We start from the raw sequence: 10,936 nt of genomic DNA, 5'->3' as shown, positions 1-10,936 counted from the left end.
TTTACTTGAATTTTAATACCATAGGAATATTTATACATGGAATATGTTTGCCACTTTATCATCGCGTCACTAATAAGATGACGATACATTTTGTTTGTTCAATATTTACTTATATATTGATGTTTCCAATTTAGGTCTTTTATATTTCTTCTTCCCTACCTTACACACCACAAACAAAGTGGCGTGCGATGCTGCAAGCAAGCATAATGATTATGCCCGCTTGCAACATCTTTATTATCGAATCATCAAGCAAAGGATAAGCTTCAGTGGATCGCAGTATGGCAGCTGCTCAACCACTTACAACACCTTGCCTGTTACAAAAGTCGTTTACAATTGATTCTAGGCTTTGTCATTGTATTAAATAATGCTTTTATATGTAACTAGCGCGGCATCAGGTGATCAAAGATCCTCCCAATTTACTATGTTACAAATTACATTGGCATCACATCCATTGTCGTTTATAAAGTAAATTATAAACTTTAAATGGTTTAGAAGCCATACAATGCAAATTGCCCCTTATTTATCATTGCAGTCCAGCACGGATACGACCTTAGAGGCGTTCAGGCATAATCCAACGGACGTAGCGTCATACCACTGTTCGCTCGAACAAGTATTGTGCCATTGGTCCGTACCTGCGGTTCCTCTCGTACTACGCAGGAATGCTGTCGCAACAACGTTTTGTCATTAGTAGGGTAAAACTAACCTGTCTCACGACGGTCTAAACCCAGCTCACGTTCCCTTGCATGGGTGAACAATCCAACGCTTGGTGAATTTTGCTTCACAATGATAGGAAGAGCCGACATCGAAGGATCAAAAAGCGACGTCGCTATGAACGCTTGGCCGCCACAAGCCAGTTATCCCTATGGTAACTTTTCTGACACCTCTTGTTAAAAACTCTTTAAACCAAAAGGATCGATAGGCCGAGCTTTTGCTGTCCCTGTGTGTACTGAACACCGAGATCAAGTCAGCATTTGCCCTTTTGCTCTATGTGTGGTTTCTGTCCGCACTGAGCTGGCCTTGGGACACCTCCGTTATTATTTGAGAGATGTACCGCCCCAGTCAAACTCCCTACCTGGCAATGTCCTTGAATTGGATCATACCTGAGTAATTGGAGTTATACCAAATTTTCAAATCAAAAATACATAAATGCACCGTTTTATTAAAGAATTTGTTTGCGATTATATAACAAACTCGTGATACTTTGATCAAGAAGCTTGCATCAAAACCCAATACCATAAGATATAATAAATATATCCGTATAATGGCTAGGAAATGATACACGTTCCATTTAATCAAGTAAGTAAGGAAACAATAAGAGTAGTGGTATTTCATTGGCGATACCAAACCGAAGTCTAATATCTCCCACTTATTCTACACCTCTTATGTCTCCTTACACTGCCAGATTAGAGTCAAGCTCAAAAGGGTCTTCTTTCCCCGCTAATTATTCCAAGCCCGTTCCCTTGGCTGTGGTTTCGCTAGATAGTAGATAGGGACAGGTGTGTCTCGGATCCCTCCGAATTTATTTTACGTGGCGTGTTCCACAATGAAGGGATTACAACCACGGCATTCTAATATACCCACAAGTGAGTATATAATGCACGGGTCTAGGTTAAGCGCCAGACCAACGCCCCGGACTAGAAGCTATAGCTATGTACATAGCATCCACCCCAGTAGCAATTCGAGTACTTACTTGTCGGGCAAGCACTCCCCCTTGCGTAGGGGCGAGATCTATCTAAAATCTCTACTGTTCTGTGGGTCACAGCACCCGAGTTGTATAACGCAACATCCACGTCGAGCCCGAGGACTCTACCCGCGATATAGGTGTCAACCACAGCCACCACGATACTCCCACAAGGGGGCCAACCTCAATGAGCAGCCTTGGAGCTGCTCAACCCGTGGTACCGAAATTACAGGCTCGGTGAGCCTCACCCCTTCAGCTCCGACAAGCTCGGATGGGGCAACCATTGCCATATTAGTCGCCTCCTACGACAAGCTATGGCAGGCTGTGGCAGTATTCTTCGCCGCTACCACACGGCAAAAGAGGTGTGGGACTAACGTCCCGGCGCCTGTGGTTCCTCCCTCGTCGCATCCATCCTTCGCCTCGAGAAGGCAGCATCGGCAAAAACTCCTAGGAGACGCATCCGTTCTGGGGTCTCGACTACTCCCGCGACGATCCATCTTCCCTGGTCTCGAACGACTCCAAGGGCATCCAGGTCCCGCAAATCGTTGTACAGGCGGCATTCACACAGTATGTGGCGCCAGTCCTCTCTTGCCACGCCACATGAGCATGCGGTCGTGGTGCTGAGGGTCCTGCCTTGCAGAAATGCGTTCATCGACCCGTGTCCTGTCAGCAAGAATCCGGCTTTGAGGGTAAAGACAAAGTCTTTCCTCTTGTAGACGAACGCTGCCTCTGGGAAAAACTCGCGAGTCACGGAGCCGTGTTCCGCGCGATCCCATCTGAGTTGCCACTCATTTAGCAGACGTTCGTCTAGCAGCGCCATCTTAGCTTTCCAGTCCAACACGGACAGGTCCTGTCCGTGGAGCCAGTCGCTCTCATCCAGGGGGACATCCTTCCTCAGCTTGAACTTCACGGCGATCCTGTGAGCATCCAGATCCATTGGAGGAGCACCAGCAAGCACCTGCAGTGCCACCGTGGACACTGTGCGGCATACCGGTAGGCATCCTAAAAGGATGGACCTCTGGCACGAGGTGAGGAGTTTAAGGGACTTGCCCCTACTCGCCGCCTTGTACCAGACCGAGGCACCAAAGAGTGCACAGGGGACCATGAGTCCGCTGTAAATCGTCCTCTTAGCACGGGAGCTGAGCCCCCAATCGACTCGAAGCACCCGCGCTAGTCCTCCGGCAACTCCAGCCAGCCGATCTCTGAGAGCAGAGATATGCGGGAGAAAACTCAACCGCTCGCCGACTAAGATGCCAAGGTACCGGCATTTGGTGACGTAAGGCAGGCTTGCTCCAGCAAACCGTACCGTCGGTCTCCTCGTGCGTGAAAGCTGTCCTTTCAGCAACATTATTGCCGTCTTGCTGGTTGACACACTCACTCCAACCTCAGCTCCCCAGGCTCCCACGATGTCCATCAACTGCTCGCCCTTCCGCTCCAGATCGGCACGGGAATTCCCGTCGACGAAAAGCAGAAGATCATCTGCAAACGCGCTCAGAGCACAATGTGGCTCCAAGCGCTGAAGCAGCACATCCATCAGTAAATTCCAAATAAATGGACCACTGACGGACCCTTGCGGGCAGCCCCGTGTAACCGCAACTGTGGCTGCTTCATACCTGCTGATGATGCTTGCGCTACGGCCGGAAAAATAGCTTTTCCACAAGTCGATTTCTCGACAGCCTACGTCGACAAGCCGATCCAGCACCGCACTCCACTCCACGTTGTCGAAGGCTCCCTTGAAATCGACAAAGATTCCAAGGACCCTCCTCTCGCGACTGTTGGCGACGGTGTTTTTGGCGTGCATCCACGCATCCTCCACGCAGCGTCCAGGCCTGAATCCGAATTGCCATCTGCAGCCATCCGGTAGCACATCCTTCAGCCGATTCACCATGATTCCCTCAAGCGCCTTTCCGAACACTGGCAAAAGGCATATGCCGCGATAAGAGGCAGGATCGCTCCTGTCCTTATCTGGCCCCTTTACCAGCGGTATCACTCTCGGGTGCTTCCACTCGGCCGGAAAGTATCCTTCCGAGATGCACCGAGAGTACAGCTTCGTCAGGTGCTGAGGGATGGCACGCCATACCTCCTTGACAATACCGCCCGTGATGCCATCCATACCCGGCGATCGCCGGCTTCTCAGCCTCGCGACGCTGGTTGCCACCTCGAAGGCTTCGAGGATCGGTGGGGCACCAGGGGGTATGTCTTCTCGTGTCGTCGACTCCGCAACAGGGAAAAAGTTGCGGAGGAGCACACTTGCGCAGTCGTGCCAAGTTACGGAAAGCGCGCCGTTCGACCGGAGACATCCGAGATCGGCTGTCTTCTTCCGGCCTCGGCATATTCGGTATACGTGCCCCCATGGATCATCCTTGTGCCGTCCCACGAAGTCCCGCCAGTTTTGCTCCTTTGTCGTCAAGATAAGCTTCTTGTACTGGCCTGAGGCAAATCTCAGTCCAGCGGCAAGTTGCTCAGCATCGTCGGTGCCACTCCGGCGAGCTGCCTGCAGCCTACGCCTCAGTCTCCGAACCTCTTGGCGCTTGGTACTCAGCTCAGGATTCCACCATATTACGTTTCCCCTCGCTGCAGGTATCCTGCGCCCTATCACCCTGTCGCACACATCGTGTACGATGGAGCGAAGGGCAGACACATGGTCGTCCAACGGCGATTCCTCCAGTTCCTCGAGACTCTGTGCTGCACTCCTTAACTCTACACTGAATCTTCGCCAACTTGCATTGGAGAGCTTCCATTGCGGTACCGGAGCTAGGCTCTCAACGGTACTGCTCGGATCTGGAGTAACCTCAACAGTGATAATGTTGTGGTCACTCAGCTCCCAGAAGTCAACTCTCCAATCGTAGGTTGCCCATACTCGCGCCGCTTCGTTGGCGAAGGTCACGTCGATATCACTTCTAGAGCGGTGATTATCGAACGTGAACACCTGGCTGGCCGTATTCAGTACACTGGCACCGCTTGCGATTATCCACTCGTTCATGAGCTGTCCCCGTTCGCGGTTCAGGCGGTCTCCAGAGTTGTCTGGGGATTTGCTGAACCACATAGGGGAGACTGCGTTAGCATCAAGTCCGAGGATTGTCGGTGTTCTGCTAGCTAATAGCAGAACCGTATCCAGGTAGTCAGTGTAGGGCTCCAGAGCAGCTAGATGCTGGCAGTATACGGAGGCCAGAAAGATTGTGCCATATCTTCCTGTGACACTCACGCACACTCCGTAGTCCGTCGTCAAAGCCTCGATGGGCATGCAGATGGCAGATGGGTCGTCCACGATGATGGCAGCTTTCTTCCTCCTATCGGCGAATATCCTCATTCCTCCAGGCAGTCCAGTGAGTCGCTTGCCAGCGTCCACGTAGGGCTCCTGGACTAGTGCGAACAGGTGGCCAGCATCTCTCATCTGCTTGGCAAGCTCGATGACAGCGCAACGGCCTCGACCACAATTCGCTTGGATGAAGCTAAACATTATCAATGTCTAGCTTGCACCCTGGCTAGCAGCGCGCCGTATATCGGGCAGCCACCCGAGAGCATATAATGCCCCGAGGGCATACCCTTGTGACGGCAGTTGCGGCAGTCCACCGCATTTCTGCACTTCGCCGCGACGTGGTCGTTCTGTCCGCACTGGCGGCAGACCTGCTTCTCTCGGGCGTACCGACACTCATTGACCTTGTGGTCAAAGCCAAGGCATCGGTGGCACGCGTAGGTTCGCACCTGAGAGCGGCAGCGGTAGGAAAACCACTTAATGTATACTCTCCCGCCCTCGAGAACGGCCAGCGCCTGGTCGTCTACCTCCAGCGTCACATTGATTGTGGCACCGTCAGCAGCTGACCAGGGCTTGGTCGCCAGGACAACCGCCTTCTGGAACTCCTTGAGGCTCATCTCTTCGAAGTTCTTCTCCCTGAGCTCCATCATAAACTCGTCCGGTCCCACGGAGGTGTCCACATCCTGGACCGTAACACGCGGCTTCGCAGCGGTGTTCCTCGACACCTTCAGGCCCACCTCGGCGAACTTTGCGGAGGCGACGACCTTCGTCATCTCCGCCTGCGAAGGCGTGCGAATGATCGCGCCGCCCCGCTTCAGCTCACGCACCTCGTGTACTCGTACGCCCAGAGCGGGCGCTACCTCCTTGCGGATCTTCTCAGCGATTTGCCTGCCTGACAGGGCCGGGTCGTCGCACGCAACGACAGCCGACCATGTCTCCCGAATCTTCCGCGGTGCGGGTACGGGGGCAAGGGGGGCAACAGGGGCAGCAGGTGAGGCGACTAGGTGCGCGCCTCTAGCAGCGGTGGCTGCATATGAGGCGGCCGAGGCGACCGGTGTCTGCCTCTTCAAGCGATCCTCCAGCACTCCGATGCGGATCAGCAGGGCTCCGACGACCTCCTCGTAGCGGTTTGCCAACAACTGCGTCTTAATGCTCACGGTAGGGCTCGCTACGTGGGACATCCTCAGGATATCCGCACGGATGTCGCCCATCTCGGCAGCAACGGCTCCGTTTCCCCTCCATTCCCTGTCCGAGAAGGATTTCTCTACGCTGGCTGGCACGACGAAGGTCCCTCCATCAGCAGCGGCTGCGACTGCGGCAGCGTCGGCGGGGGCAGCGGCGGGGGCAGCGGCGGGGCAGCGGCTGCGGCAGCGGCTGCGGCAGCGGCAGCGGCTGCGACTGCGGCAGCGTCAGCGGCGGGGGCAGCGGCGGGGGCAGCGGCAAAGGCGTCGGCAGGGGCAGCGGCGGTTGCATCCAGCGCCAACACTTTGCACCTCGAGGCCTCCCTCAGCGGCGCTTTGTTGCGCTTGCCTCTGGCGCGCCCTCTGCCCGAGCTGCTTCCACGGCTGCTCGCACTTTCGCTCCCGGACTCGTCGACCACCATTTTTGGTGGCGCCATCTGCCGGTTATCGGCCTTACTAAGTAAGCTCTTTGATATTCGAGGACTTACCCCTTCCTATCAGCTGGTTTCTCAAAAGCTCGGTCAGCTGATCAGCTGATCCAAGTTTCAGCGGAGACACAAACCGCACAGCTGTGGGCGACAAAATGTGCCTAAATTAGGCAAAGCCTCTCTCGAGAGAGCGGCCTCTCTCGCGACACACGTGTTCTTAATGGAAAATTTCCAAAAAGAAAAAACGCGAATATCGCCCGATTCCGCAGAATTTTCAACGGAAAACACACGCACTGTGTTCGCAAGCACGAAACACGAATTTTCGCACTATTTCAACAATTGTACCTGTTGTTTTACTGCCCTAAATGCACTTTACTCGCGGAGCGTACGGAAAAACACGTCTGTTCTCGCGAGCAACCAAACACCGGACTGTGAGTAGATAGGGACAGTAGGAATCTCGTTAATCCATTCATGCGCGTCACTAATTAGATGACGAGGCATTTGGCTACCTTAAGAGAGTCATAGTTACTCCCGCCGTTGACCCGCGCTTACTTGAATTTCTTCACTTTGACATTCAGAGCACTGGGCAGAAATCACATTGTGTCAACACCCGCTAGGGCCATCACAATGCTTTGTTTTAATTAGACAGTCGGATTCCCCAAGTCCGTGCCAGTTCTGAATTGATTGTTAATTGATAATCGTTATAATTAATAAGAACTAATTGGTTTAACCCAATTAGTATTCTTAAAAATTTTAGCAAGAAAGTTCCACAATTGGCTACGTAACTAAACTATCCGGGGAACAAGTGACCAACATAAATGCCAGACACTCTATTTACCCAGAACGAGCACATAAACCATGTTATTGTTTCCCAATCAAGCCCGACTATCTCAATCTTCAGAGCCAATCCTTATCCCGAAGTTACGGATCTAATTTGCCGACTTCCCTTACCTACATTATTCTATCGACTAGAGACTCTTCACCTTGGAGACCAGCTGCGGATATTGGTACGGCCTGTTGAGAAGTTTGCGTGTCCCCACCATAAATTTTCAAGGTCCGAGGAGAAAATATCGACACAACAGTATATGTCATGCTCTTCTAGCCCATCTACCATATCTCTCTGCGAAAGACTTCCATGGTAGTACGGCTATAAAACAGAAAAGAAAACTCTTCCGATATCTCTCGACGGCTTCTTTATGGTCGTTCCTGTTGCCAGGATGAGCACGAGGCCCATATTTAATAACAAACGGATACTCAACAGGTTACGGAATTGGAACCGTATTCCCTTTCGTTCAAAATTATTCAAGTATATTAATTAGCTTGATTTATATAATATAATTATATTTGTATGGCATTTGTGTTTTACTTGAAAATTTTCGGCTTTCGCCTTGAACTTAGGACCGACTAACTCGTGATCAACCACTGTTCACACGAAACCCTTCTCCACTTCAGTCCTCCAAGGTCTCATTCGATTATTTGCTACTACCACCAAGATCTGTACCAATGGCAGCTCCATGCAGGCTTACGCCAAACACTTCTACGCATACCATTGTACCTTCCTACTCACTAAAGTTTCAAAATTTATATCACAAGTAATATAAATCATCTACTTTAGCGGTAATGTATAGGTATACAACTTAAGCGCCATCCATTTTAAGGGCTAGTTGCTTCGGCAGGTGAGTTGTTACACACTCCTTAGCGGATTTCGACTTCCATGATCACCGTCCTGCTGTTTTAAGCAACCAACGCCTTTCATGGTATCTGCATGAGTTGTTAATTTGGGCACCGTAACATTACGTTTGGTTCATCCCACAGCGCCAGTTCTGCTTACCAAAAGTGGCCCACTGGGCACATTATATCATAACCTTGAACTTCATATCAAGAAAGTTAAGGTTCTTACCCATTTAAAGTTTGAGAATAGGTTAAGATCGTTTCGACCCTAAGGCCTCTAATCATTCGCTTTACCAGATAAGATTATTTTATATAACATTAAAATGCACCAGCTATCCTGAGGGAAACTTCGGAAGGAACCAGCTACTAGATGGTTCGATTGGTCTTTCGCCCCTATACTCAATTCTGACAATCGATTTGCACGTCAGAACTGTTTCGGTCTTCCATCAGGGTTTCCCCTGACTTCAACCTGATCAAGTATAGTTCACCATCTTTCGGGTCACAGCATATATGCTCAAGGTACGTTCCAGTTAGAGGCATAAATAATATAAATATCATTATACATAACTATATAGAACGCCCCGGGATTGTGTTAATTAGCTATAAATAGTTAAAAAACTAATCCCATTATTAGTCAAGTTAATTACGCTATTAGGTTTATATCCCAATAACTTGCACATATGTTAGACTCCTTGGTCCGTGTTTCAAGACGGGTCCCGAAGGTATCCTGAATCTTTCGCATTGTTAATCATACAAGTGCATATAATAAACACAAAAATCAATGATAATTATGCCATTATATAATTCCGAAAAATTAACGCACTGTATTCATATAAATCTATCAGCACTTTATCAAATTAATAACATTTATTCTGTGTTAAAATGCAAGCAAATTAATTTGAATAAACTATAAGTTATATTTTATGATAAATTTTGTATGCTAATAGATTACAATGTCCTTATATGGAAAAAATGCACACTATTATCATAATATTGTTTAAATATTACAATTTTAATGATGAATTTTCCATAACGGATATTCAGGTTCATCGGGCTTAACCTCTAAGCAGTTTCACGTACTGTTTAACTCTCTATTCAGAGTTCTTTTCAACTTTCCCTCACGGTACTTGTTTACTATCGGTCTCATGGTTATATTTAGTTTTAGATGGAGTTTACCACCCACTTAGTGCTGCACTATCAAGCAACACGACTCTTTGGAAACATCATCTAGTAATCATTAACGTTATACGGGCCTGGCACCCTCTATGGGTAAATGGCCTCATTTAAGAAGGACTTAAATCGTTAATTTCTCATACTAGAATATTGACGCTCCATACACTGCATCTCACATTTGCCATATAGACAAAGTGACTTAGTGCTGAACTGATTTCTTTTCGCTCGCCGCTACTAAGAAAATCCTGGTTAGTTTCTTTTCCTCCCCTAATTAATATGCTTAAATTCAGGGGGTAGTCCCATATGAGTTGAGGTTGTGTATAACTTTTTTTGCAATTAATTCTTTATATATAATGATAAAACATTTTATTAAATTCGTTATATATTTATATATTTGTATGGCATTTGTTTGGTCTAACGAATCAACGAAGAATAATAATATTGTCAACGGCTTTCTATTTACTAATCTTTAATAAGAGACAATTCTAGATAAATTTTTTATGCTAGACATTTCTCAGTATTATTTGATTGAAAAAGAAAATATTTCTCTTCGTTTTTCACATTCAAATTATTTACTAATGTGAGATAATGTTTTTCATATATTTGTTAATATTATGAATAATATAATAATTAAATTATTATTATCCAATAATATACCATATGCTTATAAAATTTCATTATAAAATTTATATAAACAACTTAATTAGCATAGTCTTACAACCCTCAACCATATGTAGTCCAAGCAGCACTATAAAATTAATTAAAGTACATAACAGCATGGACTGCGATATGCGTTCAAAATGTCGATGTTCATGTGTCCTGCAGTTCACACGATGACGCACAGTTTGCTGCGTTCTTCATCGACCCATGAGCCGAGTGATCCACCGCTTAGAGTTTTATATATTGGTTTGGTAATTTTGTCATATATGTTTTTATTGAAAGAAATTAAAAATACACCATTTTACTGGCATATATCAATTCCTTCAATAAATTGATTTTTATACCTAAAACGAATGCTGCGAAATGTCTTAGTTTCATATAACCAATAATATATCAAGTATTTTTTAAATGGCATTTACGGTATTAATACTTTTTTTTAGCGATATATATTGAAATTTATATAAAACATTAACCTGTAATAATCAGGTACAACATTGTACATTTTAGGTTGTTGCATTATCCAATGTATGCGCATAACTGAGATGAACAATACATATCGCAACGCGTGTATATTATGGTCCATATACACACAGTGTTTTATTAATTAATTGCATTTAATATACAATATAATAATAATATTAAATAAATTTAATAATTTCGATTTGCTTGTTCGAATTTGTTATTTGTTTGCTTTTGCTTATTTATTTATCTCTTATTTAATGCAATAATATATTTATTATTACAATTATTATTTCGATTTGCTTGTTCGAAATTTATATTTGATCTATAAAAGATCATATTTTTGGCAATTTATATTTTATTTGTATTACTATAATATATTATATTATTATAATAAAAACAAATTTTTTTATTAACGGTAAGGATA

The 10,936-nt window shown here is 46.6% G+C and overlaps 1 non-coding gene and 1 pseudogene across 1 annotated transcript; both read right to left on the bottom strand.

The window, feature by feature from the left end:
- Window positions 1-237: 237 nt before the first annotated feature.
- LOC119558725 lies at window positions 238-9,707 on the bottom strand (annotated as a pseudogene).
- A 400-nt stretch (window positions 9,708-10,107) lies between these two features.
- Window positions 10,108-10,286, bottom strand: LOC119558727. The gene has a single exon (XR_005220384.1). It is a non-coding gene; the product is annotated as a 5.8S ribosomal RNA (ribosomal RNA).
- Window positions 10,287-10,936: the final 650 nt, after the last annotated feature.

The sequence above is a fragment of the Drosophila subpulchrella genome, unplaced genomic scaffold (assembly GCF_014743375.2).
Source record: "Drosophila subpulchrella strain 33 F10 #4 breed RU33 unplaced genomic scaffold, RU_Dsub_v1.1 Primary Assembly Seq131, whole genome shotgun sequence".
Classification (NCBI taxonomy): Eukaryota; Metazoa; Arthropoda; class Insecta; order Diptera; family Drosophilidae; genus Drosophila; species Drosophila subpulchrella.
The sequence above is the reverse complement of the archived record's forward strand: the minus strand, read 5'-3'. Positions and strand labels throughout refer to the sequence as shown.